Consider the following 13688-nt stretch of genomic DNA (forward strand, 5'->3'; position numbering starts at 1 on the left):
ATTAGGTTCCTCGTACAGCTGTTTATAGGAAAAGCATTCATGTGATCCTCTTTAAATGTAGTTTTTGTATGGAGGGTGGGGGGGATGTAAAGGGAGGAAACAGCTTGAAGTTAAAGTCAGTACGAAGAGGTGCCGTCTCGGCGGGTTTTATCTTCCAGGAAAGGAAAGGCAGTCCTCTGGTCCCCTGTGAAGCAATTTGTTGAGGCAGCACATCAATTACACAGCAAGGCTTGGGTGACACTAATGACAGACAGGTCACATCCCGATTGAAAGGTCCAGATATAAAAAGCAGCTCAGATTTGTCTATTCCGTCGGAGAAGTTACTCACACTGAGTGGGAGGACATGCCATGAATCATTACGAGCAGTGTACAGCATGCAGGACAGGAAGCGTGAACCGCATCAGTGAAGCTGCGTATCGTGTGTCACAAAATCACAGAAAGTTTGACAAAATCTGGAATAGTTACAGAAAATCCAAAGAAGGCAAACAATGTAAATGTTGTCCAAGTAACTTTGAGTGAGTATAATTTGTTAACTCGTACTGCATTTCAGCGCGTCTTGCAGAGTTGTGTCCCTTTAAATTGTATTGTAGTTCTTATCATCCATAGACAAATTGCATTATCTTATTAATTACTAAACAGCAAAATAAATTGGTTACCTTTCCTGTTACTTTTCCTGTACATCTGCCATACTGACACCTTGCATCTCCTGTTTTTGACATGTAGAAATAGAAAAACAAGATATTGTGCTGCCCACATTTTGTTGTTTACTGACCACAAACAGCTAGCTGAAATGTAGCGCCTGTGTCACCAAACTCATATTATGCTAATTTCCAGGTTTTTTTTGTGTATTTTGTTCCTCTACTGGGACATGTCTCCATGCTTTCATTTTCAGAAATGCCTTTATTTCTCTCATACGGCCTGTGCTGCAGCACCTCTTTTCCCCCTCTGTCTGAAACCAGAGCCCAGTCTGCTCTGATTGGTTAGCTGGCCGCCTCTGTTGTGATTGATCAACCGCTTAGAGATGAGCCGTCCCTTCAGCCTATCACGTACAATGTGCTGGAATTGCGAGCCAATGGGAGAGAAGCTCCCACTGGAGGGAATTTTAGCTATAGTAGCCCATTTATAGTACATGCACCAAAACCTACACAACACACTACAGGAATGGAAAACCCCCCAAAAGCCCAACAGTCCCTCCTTAAGAATGATATACAATTTATTGATTTAAACATTATCCCATGGAATGATATCGGCATGCAGTCCTACAGAGGTACCATTTCTTCACTTAAATTACACCCAATGCTCAGATGACAATATCCATTACTGTAGTTTCAGAGTTTCCAGCATCGCAGTGACTTTACTTTCTTTAATTATATGATACAAATGTTTTGTCTCTTTCATTTGTTTCCTCCACCAAGCATGCTATGTTTTCTAATGTCTGTCCTCTCATGCTTTATGTAAATCACCTTGAGTTGCCTTTGTGTATACAAAGTGCAGTATATATAAACTTGCCTCGCCTTACATATTTCTTTCTGAAAGAGATAAAAAAGATGGATGCAATAAATCATTAACTATACTCGCTTGACAGCTTCCTGCGATAATACTGGGATTTTTATTCTGGTGTGCAATAAATGAGAAAATCCCAACCAGTTGGGATAAATATTCACAAAATACAACAGATGTTCAGGGAGAGACACGCAGCAGCGGGACTCTTTGACGCTATCGAAGATTAAAACACCATAAATTATAATTAGGAATATGCTGTGTCGTACACAGCGAGGGTGATAGGTGAGTTTGCACTTTCTAGACATTCTGTTCTCAACACATCACAATGCAACAAACGGCAAGTTGTGTATGTATGTAATCATGTTGGATGTAACTGTGGCTCCAACATTAAAGTAGGTCTTTGCCCTTCATGTTTCAATTTAACCCGCGTTGAATGAATGTGATCATGCAAAGGAGTTTGGGGTACAAAGGCAGCTATTTCATTTTCTCTTTAAAGTCAATCGATGGGTTTTTGTGTACATTTCAGGATTAAGTCTTTATTCTAAACTATAACAGCAGCCAACTCAATGACATGCTAGGTCTTTGTTTGTGATGAAGGGTCTATGAAATTAGACTTTGAAACTGCTTAAAGAGAACTTTCACTTTGTTATGCCCCTCACCTCTTTCCTAACGACCAGTCTTCCCCTGCAGAAGCCTGTTATTCTTATTTGCTGGCATCAGTTTAGTCCCCCACTCAGCATTTAAACGCTAGTCCCTTTTCCTGGGCTGCTTTTGAATGGTCTTTTTTGTTTGTTTTTATTTCCTAACTCCAAGTATTTAAGTGGCAGCTATGGCAAGACCTGGTGGATTTTTTTCTTCATGCTAGGGAAAGGTGCTTCAGTGCTTCCTTTCTCATCTCCTTTTGCATGTTGTGCTCTCGACCATCGTTTAGCAGACAAAATGCCATCCCACGATTCCTTGAGGCATCAACATGTCAATAACATCCACCGTCGTTCATTAAGGAAGCAACTTTGATTCAGCCCAATAGAATTGTGCAGACACGAGACTTCTCTTGTCTCGAAGTCTATGCTTTTTTGACTGTTGGTGGTAAGAAGCCTGAAATAAGGTCTGTGGTTAACACAAGCTATAACAAGATTGTCACGATTTGTTCTACGACGTAAAATACGTCACCACTAGTTAATCTCCAAGCTTCTGTGTGTGATGGCTGCTAATGAGTATATAAATAAACGCCTCAACATCATCACTCAAATATGAATCCGCCTTTAGTTTAGCGGTGGTGATTCACAGTCATGCCACTGTGAAGCAGTTCATTTATAGCCAAGTGTAAGCTTTTTATTTCTGCTGATTGCATTTATCCATCAAAAGTCACAAAGTGGTGTTAATATGTGGAGATTATCCTGCTGTACAAAACGTTATAAGTATCATAAACGAGTAAATAAAGCTAATTTTCTGCAACATCACAAAATCGGCTGAGGAAATCCCATGCTAACTTCCTGGTCAGCCTACTGCACCACTCTTTATTGTCCACAATAATGGTGTAATTGTTTTCCGGGCGGTGACAATATGACACTTGTGTCTTAGACAACTCTCCCTTTGCCGTTTTCATTTTCTTCCGCAGCCTGTACCTGCAGTGCTGTGCTGCTAAACTAGAAACTGAATCCCTGCACCACTGAACCCAACGTTTTGAAGTTGGGGAATATTTCTCCCAGGGAATAGAGCAGAAAACTCTCTGAACACCGGATCTTATCCTCGTTCCTGCAAGCTCTCACTTATCCGGGAGGAAATCTCACTGCATGCGTTCTTTCAGCAGTGGCACTGCTGCTCCTCACAGAGAGGAGTCTAAGGCCTCAAGTCCATAACTCTTCAATGCTGTAAATGACATCAACTGACCCAGTATTTAAAGAGGTCCTATTGTGCATTTTGGTATTTTCCCTCTCCTCTTGAGTGTTGTTTAAGTTTCTGTGCATGTAAAGGCTAACATCCCTGTGTTTCTCTCCCACAAAGTCAAAACTGACACCCATAACAAAGTGTGTTCTCATCTGTTCATCAATTCCACACCCAATTATATCCTGAACTACAGGTAAGGTGAATTAATAAATCCCTGTTTTTGTTTTTCTCCTCGTCATTTTGACAGTAGGGAAGACGGAAAATCTGCGCTCCACTGACAGGACTTTTATAGTTTCTATAGAATAACAATGGTCTCCCTTTCTAGTGGCATGCATTGAGCCGATTTGTGACTCACAGATACATCTCAAGCAGCACATATACAGACATGAGCTGTTAATTGGTAGCATTAAAATATTTTCAGCTGCAGAGCAGGTGTCACTGCAGCGTCTGGAGTGTTTTGCTCACAGAACAGCCAGCAGCAGGATGTTACATCTGGCACGTCACACGTTTGGTGTGAAGCTATACAGATGTTAATGAGTACTCCTCCGTGAGAATTTAGGTGCAATTTGTTATGTGGGGGAACTTAATCAGTCTAACTACAAAACAATTCTGCAAATCAATTACGCCTTTGCCTGAAACTTTCGGGAGTCAACTTTATAGATCTGTATTTCTTTCCCTAGAAACTTAAGTTTATGACGACTTGTTGTTTTTTGGCCTGGAGCAGTCTTATGGTTATATTACACCTTGAAGAAATGAGGCCACAACAAGTCCCGCACAAATCTCCTGTAAACCTCTGTCCATTTTGGGAATTAGTAGAGTTTAAACATCCATTTTAAGAGAAACCTGTGCACTATAAAAAATATCCAAAAATAAGATCTGTATTGATTTCAGGGCAAGGATGTTGTCTGATTCAGTGAGCATGGAAGTAAACCTGCAGTCATGTTGTCTTTATGCATTTGACTTGAAGTCGAACCTGAAAAAATGATATACATACTTTACATGCAAATTGAAATCAGATAATCTTTACTGTAAAGCCAAAACTTGCAAGTTATGGGTTGTTTTTATGCACGGTTTGTAGCTATAAGTAACCCTTATAATGCATTTGAAAACACAGACTCTGGATACGTGTTCCTGCCTCGTGGGAAACCCGTTATTTCCTTGATTCAATTACACCACATCCAAAGTTATTTTAACAAAAGCCATTATTTTTTGTGTCAACTTCACCAAAAAGCTTTATTGCCTAAACAGTTTCTGCTTGGGCTTTTGAGGACACACACGAAAGTAACCAAATAAGGATATAATACAAACTGTTGTATGAGAATATGCTGCAAGTTGGCAGGTTAGCCGACCTCATCCAATAAAGTAATAATTAGCCCAGGTGGTTTTTATGTAGCACCTGGGTTGCCTTCATTTTGCCCTAAAAAATATCCTTCTGTAAATAATTGACACTGTGATTTGGCTTGGTATCCGAGGACAGAAAAGGCAACTAGCTTCTATGGAAACACTCACACCCAGGTGATTGAATCTTACTCTGCTTTGCAACACTTACCCAGGTTGTTCGATATCAGGAGGTTCATAATGTAACACTGGATGTCCCAGCGGATTAGGCTGTAATTACATGAAATGAATACTTTAATTATGTAGACACTTCTGATAACTGCATATTTGCCCTTGGTGTAGCTTGTGTTCCTGGATCCTGAGCACATTCTCCACAGATCATGAAACTGAAATCTACCCCGGACGCTTCCTTTCTATTTTGGGGGCCTGGAGAGTCACAGGGGAGTCGACTATTGATAATGATGTGCCTACTGCAGGCATACCATCCTCTGGGATTTGTCCTTACATGAATGGCCCTTGGAGTTACCATCTGTAGAGATAATGACTTCTCTTACTTTCCACTGCTTTGTCGGACAAGGTCCTCGAAATGAGGTCGGAAACCCAGTTCCTGCTCTCTATTGTCTGGACAAGGAGAAAACCCCAGCAAAAATGTGTCACATCTCATGGTATTATCATTACTATCACTTTGGAAGTATAGTGATGGAGTTAGATTTAGGCATCGTGAGGTGAGAGGACTCCTACATTTTTATTTAGAGGACTTATTCTCACTGATATTTAATCTTACACCAATCATACCGATAAGTGCTTGGTCACTACAAGCAGATACGACTGAAATAATTATTTCATCCAATCCTTTCTTCTTATCTTTTTTTTTACTCGCATCAACTGTTTATCATTCGTGACTTTAATATTCGCACAGGGTTTCAAGGATCTTTCTTCCCTTTTAGTTCTTGTGCGATTGCAATTATCTCGAGTACTTTTAATGGACTTATCTTTAATCTTTGTCTCCATGTGATGTGGTTTTGTTTGTAGGCCCAGAACTCAATGTCATTACCTTGAGTTAAATAAAAGAGAAGTTCAAACAAAGAAGAACCTTTCAGCAGAGAGCAGGGGACCGGTGAAGGGGTGACGCCATGCAGATGAGGGGCAGCCCCTTGTTTTTGATTTGGGTCAAAGGCGGAAGGACTTTCAGACAAAGTCAAATGTTTTTTTTCCTATTCGGATAACGGAACATGTTTCAATGACAGAAATCATCATCATTTTTTCATTTTATTTAGACTTTTATACGTTGTAGTTTTCCCTATTACCCAGCTTTCCAAAAGAGGATGAACACTCACTTTCCACTTTCACAGGGATGCAAGTGTCCATCCGGCCAGAGTGACGTCAAACCATTGGAGGTTATCTTTTACTGGTAACATTCTACAAGAGACACACATTGCGTTCTGTCCTTAGCATTCCCTCCCCCTGCCTGAAGTCCGTCCGACATACTCTGTTGTTTACTTCTGTAACATAGTGACATCACTATGTAGCACTGGCGCTTCTATTGGCTAGCACTCCAACACATTGTATGTGATAGACTGAGGCACGGGACATCTTTACACAGAGGAGAAATCAGAACAGAGCTGGCCAGCTAACCAATCAGAGCAGATTGGGCTCTGGTTTCAGACAGAGGGTGAAAAGAGGTGCTGCAGCACAGGCAGTATGAGAAACATAAAGAGCTTTATGAACCTTTAAAGCATGGAGACATGTCCCAGTAGAGGCAGAAAAATAAAAACAAAATAGGGCCACCTGAAACTCAATTGTTAGCTATTTCCCGTAGAATTAGGTAGAGACCAAAAACCAAACTAAAAGCGGGTTTTGTTATATTCATACAGAAATGCAAATAAATGATCATAATTTTTGTTACTGATGAATGTCTGCTTTATTTCAATATTCTTTATTTCAATTTAAAATAGATAATATGTAGATATTGAGTTGACAATGTGTTTCTGTTGCCCCCTAGTGGCCATAACAATCAGTTACTGCAAGTTTGAATAAGTACTAGTTGGTTTAGTAGACATGGCACAGCCTTTGAAGATTGGATTGCATTTAAAAATTCAAACATTTGACTACATTTAATGAGCAAAAATGAATCATTTAACAAGGGTCCTTGTTTGCCATTTGAAGTGGAAAATCCTACGCATGTATACTTAGGTTGAAATGCAAAGAAAATATGAGAACTTGAGTAAAAACTGATGAATATTATCTGTCAGTTTTTTTCTGTATTAATAATTGAGAACAAACTGAAAATATCTAATTCAATATGTTGATTGAATACATTACCAAATGCAATTAGGTACCTTAAATAATAAGGAATAATGATAATAAATAAGAAAACCAAAAGAAAATCTATGAAATACGAGATGCACGTTGAACACATGTCAACCTTTCATTCTCAGGGTATTGGATGGACATGTGTATCAAACGGTTTCCATTGAACTGAAAACATTTTTTTTATAGAGCAGCATGTTGAATCCAAACTCTCTCCATGCATGCTGCAGCTCAGAGACATGGCACCGTAATGAGGAGGAAACAGTTGGATATAGTTTGATATGAGGGGGCTGGTCTGAATCTCGCTGTCCTTTATTGGCGTGGAAAAGAAGCCAGACGCACTTTGGAGTTCAGTGCCGGGACGTCGCAGTCCTCTCATCCACACAATCGGTGCTCCGCCCGACATCCTCTCTCTTCTGCCTACCGCCGTGTCTCATCTCCTGAGCAGGTAAGGCATCCTTCAAAGTTATTGTGCTATGCAATAGTGTGTGCGATGTTTTTACGCGTTTGTGTGTGAGTGTGTGTGTGTGTGTGTGTGTGTCTCTGTGTGTGTGTCTGCATGCACGCTGCAGAGCATCCACTGCCTCCCCTTGCTTTGCGTTTGCACAGGTACCGTGTAACTGTAGGGGGTTAGACGTTCGCCCCCCTTGCAGCGCTTTATACTTCCATAGATCCACATTTTGTGCGTTTTAAAGAAAGTTTGGTTGGTCAGCGTTTTCCGTACCGGAGTGAAACATCGTGATCCTTTGCGCATTCCGCCAAGCTGATGCGCTCAGTTCGAGAGGGTTTGGTAGCCCGCGTTGTGGAGGTGGGTTTTCGTTAATGCAAGAATAAGTCAGTTTGCAAGGCACTCATGAAGTGTGCACATAATCTGTAGGGGTAGAAGGGGAAGTGCACTGTTCCCTCTCCTCATCCATCACTATTTAGATGATCGTGACGCGCGTGAGGCACCTGCAGCGAGAGATCAGAGATGATGCTCAGATGCTTCACTGCCCATGAATCAATCTCATGTGTTATTATACGAAATAAGAAAATATGATATAATATATATATATATTTTTATAAATGCACACATCTGAAATCCATTGCAAATGCTTAATATTAGTTAAGATTAGATAAAGACAGATATTAAGAAGCTGAGAGGCGTGCCCTACTACAATGTTTTATGTAGATACTAGTTTTGTGTGTGTGTGTGTGTGTGTGTGTGTGTGTGTGTGTGTGTGTGTGTGTGTGTGTGTGTGTGTGTGTGTGTGTGTGTGTGTGTGTGTGTGTGTGTGTGTGTGTGTGTGTGTGTGTGTGTGTGTGTGTGTTCTGGATGCAGTTTATGGTGTTTATCTCATATTTGAAGTGCAGCAGTCACAAGGTACCTCCATTCATGTAAGGCTTGACTGTGTTTGGTGCTGTTATACAGGGATCATTAAAAAGAAAATTAACCCCCCCCCTCCTCCTCCTCTCACCCACACACAAATCCATACAGAAACACACCACACACGCACACTAACACTAACTTACACACTCACTCATCCCTTTCCCACTCAGGAAGCTACGCCTGCATAATAAATGTGCCATTAGCCATTCTCATTCAAATGAAAGCCCCGACCACCCACAAAAATGTATTCTATGATCACACTCCTCTGTCATTTAGTCCTCTGAAATTATGATTAATATTCCACTTTGTGGCTTAATTTCTGAGCATTGCCTTAATAAACCTGCCACGTTCATGTAGCCCCATTGATTACTCGCAGGAGGTTCATCTGGAGAATACATATGGGCCCCTTAAGACCCTCATCGCCACATTATGACAGAGAGGCAGACAGACTTCGGCCCCCAGAAACAAAAAAAAAAAGAGTGAATAATTGATTCACAGCAGGGTCATGTTTATTTGTTTTCCACCACAAAAACAGTGTCATCTGCATAAAAACAACTGCTACCCCAACACTGAGCGTCACTCTTCGTTGCTTACAGCCAAACTTCAGACCTGCGGGGGACAGGACCTTCTAAGTTGATCCACCCTCCTTCTGAAATCCCATCCCCAACAATATCAGACAGTCAAACAGCCTTGAACTAACTGCTTTAACTAAGCTGGCTTTTTCTTGAATTAGTTCTTCCCCAGTTTTTCTTTCTGATCTATAGATTGTTTTTTCTAAATCATTTCATAGCATCTTGTTTGTCCTTTCTGTATGCATGTTTGTTCAAATGAATGCATTGTAAAGTGTCTTCCAGTTCTCAGAAAAGAGCTAATATACAGAATCATTATTCATATGCATTGTCCAATTCTTAGCACAAAGCAAGGTGTCCCGGTTGGGCGTGCATTAGGGCGTTTTCAGGGAACATTAGCTAAATTGTTCCTCATTAAACTCCTCATTATTTTATTCAACAAAGGTGAAAAAATGAGAACATCCAAATGATTCATGATGTTTAGGGCTGCACAATTAATACAGATTTGATATTCATTGCAGTTAAGACTTGTACAACATCTAAACCGCTGTTGAGACGAAGCCCAACGTTTGGTAAAGGCAAAATATGTCAAAATATTTTCAAAAATAAATATTGTGTTGCTGCAAAGATGGCAAAATATTTTCCACAGACTTCAGGGTTTTGTCTAAACCTGGGTAACAGGGCTGCTGTGCCCTCTTACTGTCGGCGTGCGCCCTCACACCAAAATGTTGATTTTCCCCAGGAAACTATATTTCTGTTCGTCAAAAACGGTATAAGGACTCCAGAAATATGAAGATGTTGTCAAATAGAGCATCAGACGACAGAGACAGCTTTTTTTCCCAGAGAATAAATAGGGGATGGATGTCCGGTGGTTCTGCCGGTGGATGAGTGGCAATTAGCAGGCTTACACTCAAACTGTGATTTCTGAATTAGTTTATTTGACTCTCCTTTTTTTCTGTGAGTAAATAATCACTCAGGATGTATTTGTTGCTTGAGGTGCAATATATGACTCAGCAGCCTTAAGACATGAAGACACTATTATTTTCCAATGCATAATTTAATGCAATAATATTTCAACAAGGTAATTTGGTCTAGATCACAAATCAGTTTCATTTCATTGAATTGTGATCTAGCCATTTATTCCAAATTGTGAAGCCCCAGTGATTTTACCACAACACTTTCCCATACTCATAAATCAGTAGCTCTGTCTGAGCGCCTGAGTTTATTCGGAGGATGAGGTTAAGGCCTCCTACATGTCAGTGCCTTCCTACACATTTCCGAATATAAACTTGTTTTTGGGTTATCACCTCCTGCTGCCGGGGTTCTCTGGGTTTCTGCTCGGCAGCTGCGGTCTGAACAGGTAGGTAGAGCGGGCTGAAGACTAATCTTCACAGGGGTGATAGAGATAACAGTGATGTATGGCGCGGATGGGGTGGTTTAACACCCAGAGCTGACTGTTGTGTAGCGGGGTCAGGCCTGTGATACCGGAGCAGTGCTTCAGCCCAGATACTCTCATGCCTGGGACTTGGCTTGTCTTAATAGCTGCAGGTGGATACAGGCAGAGGCCGCCTCGGTATTCACATCCTGCAGATGCCTTGATGAATGCTGTGTGGCTGCTCAGGCATCTGTCAGTCGCTTTCGCCTCTCCAAATAAAATACTTCCTTGGCCGAGAGCCAGACAGGCAGCCGGAGGAAACTGTGACATGGTTATGTTGCATTTTACTGTAAAACTGATGGCAGTGTTTTTCCGAAAGGAGAGGCTCTACCTGGAAATGATTTCAGGCGCACAACCACACCTCTACTGAACATTACTGTGAAGTAATGACCGTGTAAATATAGATTTTATGATCTAGCACATGTATAATAAACCATTCATGGAAAGTGAGGTGAAGGGAGGTTGCACTTAAATGCATTTTTGGTAACAATTTCTATAATACTCATGTCTAAATATGCAATATAGACATACTTATAACTATAATTATACAGATCTGACACATTTTAGGCACTCGTAAATATTTATAATGCTCCATAGCAATGGTCGGAAAAATCATGATTCATGAAGGTCAAGCAACACAGTACTTTATAACGCGAGTCAATCACTGACTTTTTATTTGAAAGGACATCTGTGTAACGCTTATAAATATCCATATGATGCTTCACAATCTGAATCAAATCAGTTATCAGCAAGGGAAAGGTGAACAAAAATATGTGTTTTATTCTGGAGTGCTCATTTCCTGTGTGTTATTCATTATTAAATGCTCAAAGTAGTGTTAGGAAATGTGTAAAATAACAATAAATTACCCAAAATTGATGAATGAAGTACATGTTTCTTGATGTGAAATTCATTATATTTAATTAGCATGTTATGTAGTACGTTGTGATCACATTTCTACCTTTATAATATGAAATTACAACAATTATCATGTGACAATTATACTCGATGGCGATTGAAATATCTCCTTAAGCTTAATTAAACTTGGTATCTTCAATCGATGATATTTTCCTTTGTGAGCGAGCTAATTGGAAATATTCTGAAAAAGAGATTTATTACATTTCCTCGGTCCGGCTGTTGTTTGTCAGCAGTGTCACCACGCTGTAGCCAGGAGGAAGGACTGGGCAGTGAGATATCCATCAAATGTGACCAGATCAAAGCCCCCAAAGGCTCTAGATTAAAAATGATTTGTCTTTATTTGAAATAACCTTGTGGTCAAGGATGCTCGGCTTACTTAATGAAACAATGCACACCAGAGACGGCATGCATTATTTGATGCTGTCATTTAATTTGATTGTTGTCAGTTTAAGATGAATCCGGAGAGGAAGTGTGATCATTATTACTATTGACCAGCTGACGTCTATCAACATGCAGTTTAATAACTTGGATTAAAAACAATTACACCAGCCAAGCACTGGATGGGTCTTGTATTTGATCATCTTAATTTAGGGATGAACAGTGATGTGATATTTCACTTGAGATATTATTTGTATTTGTAATGTCTCTGGACAAAATGCTAAATCTGCCGTAACCAATCAGAACTGATGCCTAATTTGACAAACAGGGTGATAAGGCATTAATGATGACCGACCCTCTTCTCTTGAATCCCGAATCCTCCTGCTAGCAAACTGAACACATTAGAGCCGTTAGAAGTGACAGACACTTTAGCTTTGAATCTCCTTTTTGATATATTTTGTGTTACTTTCATGAAACTGTTTGGTGTCTTTGAGTTTGTGGAAGGCAAAGTCAAATTGAAGTGTATTATTTAATAACTGAAGGGTCCACTAAAGTCTTATTCTCTGTCAGTTGACGAAAAGCTATTCCTAAGGCTTTATGTGTTTATGTTATGAGTATCAATCGATCTGCTATTTGTTCTTGATTTGTCGATTGGCCATTTCCTGTTTCATTATATGTTTTCCATATCCAAAAGATACTGTCAGATAAGGTGCTAAACACTTTAAGACATTCAATAAACCATAAACAGTATACAACAGAAGAGATATATCAGGAAGCTGGAATGATAAACCTTAAATATTTGTTATTTTGCTTTAAAGAGGATTACACATTTTACAGCGTATTTTATTTTGGTGATTGGCTAATTGATTTATCCGCTAATGATTTTAGTCACTTTTTGAGCACAGCCTCAAACAGCCTGTTTTTACCAAAGAATATAAATGCTTAGAGTGTAAATGTTTCTTTTATTTACTGTTCCAATAACTGTTAAACCTCCAAAAACTGCTGACTGAAACCACATCACAGTCTCTAAGAGATGTATTTTAACCAGCTATATTCCTCATATAGTTTCAGAGGCTTTTATGGCCAGACAAGAATTGAATCCTGCAGGAACACTAAATAATTGCTAAACTCTATATTAATCCAGGCCAATATGGCAGTAGAGATTCATCAATTTAGCAGCTGAGATAAACACACTGTTTTGTAATCTCCACGCGGCCACAGATGTCAGGTGTGCGGACACGTGGGCGTGCTGCAGGAAGCCAGGTAAGCAGGACAGAGTGGTGACCTTCACTCTGTGATAAGGACTGACAGAAGCTTGATGGAGGCTGTGCAGCAGGAATCACGTTGAATGATTTCTGACATGGAGCTGCAAGACACCTAACAGCAAAGGAGAAGCAGTTTACACCACTATTGAAACAAATGGAAGAACCTGACCGCCTCAAAGTTTGTTGGGAGACAAACCATTCGCTCGAAACCAAAGTTGTACTTGTCAACTGTTGAGTTGAGCAGGCGGTGTTTCCTGTGCGGTGCAACATGTAAACTCCTCACACCTTGTTTTGATTTGTAATTTGCTTTTCTCAGCAGAACTGTTACCTTTGTGTGATCCGCCTTTGTCCATGGCTCTCTAACAGAAGACGCCTGGTTTATGAATAAATCAGAGCCCTCACTTTCAATGCTTTGAAGGATAGCGAATGGAATTACCATGTTCTCTACGACATCAAACTGGGAGCTACTTTCATCTCTTTTTTTTCTCCTGCCCTTCCCGTGCGCTAAAAATATTCCGAACGCCGAAACGTGCTTTCCTATACATCGGTAAACAAATACACAATTTCATAAATAATTCCTTTTCATGTAGCTGTTTGGGAGAGACAATAGTTTTTACAATCAATTATTCATATGAACTTGGCTCTGAACCCATCAGTTGTGGTATCAGGATTTGGCGCAGATGGACTTTAATTGCTTATCTCTTATGTAAGAAGACCAC

At 40.1% G+C, this 13688-nt stretch overlaps 1 protein-coding gene across 1 annotated transcript in view; it reads left to right on the forward strand.

Annotated features, from left to right (window-relative positions):
• LOC134883582 (contactin-4) overlaps positions 1–13688 on the forward strand; it is a 110275-nt gene that overhangs the window by 11975 nt on the left and 84612 nt on the right. The window contains exon 2 of the mRNA XM_063912012.1: positions 7269–7486. The gene's annotated coding sequence lies outside the window, so the exon portion shown is untranslated. The remainder of the gene's footprint in view (positions 1–7268; positions 7487–13688) is intronic.

Source organism: Eleginops maclovinus, chromosome 20 (assembly GCF_036324505.1).
Source record: "Eleginops maclovinus isolate JMC-PN-2008 ecotype Puerto Natales chromosome 20, JC_Emac_rtc_rv5, whole genome shotgun sequence".
Taxonomy (NCBI): Eukaryota; Metazoa; Chordata; class Actinopteri; order Perciformes; family Eleginopidae; genus Eleginops; species Eleginops maclovinus.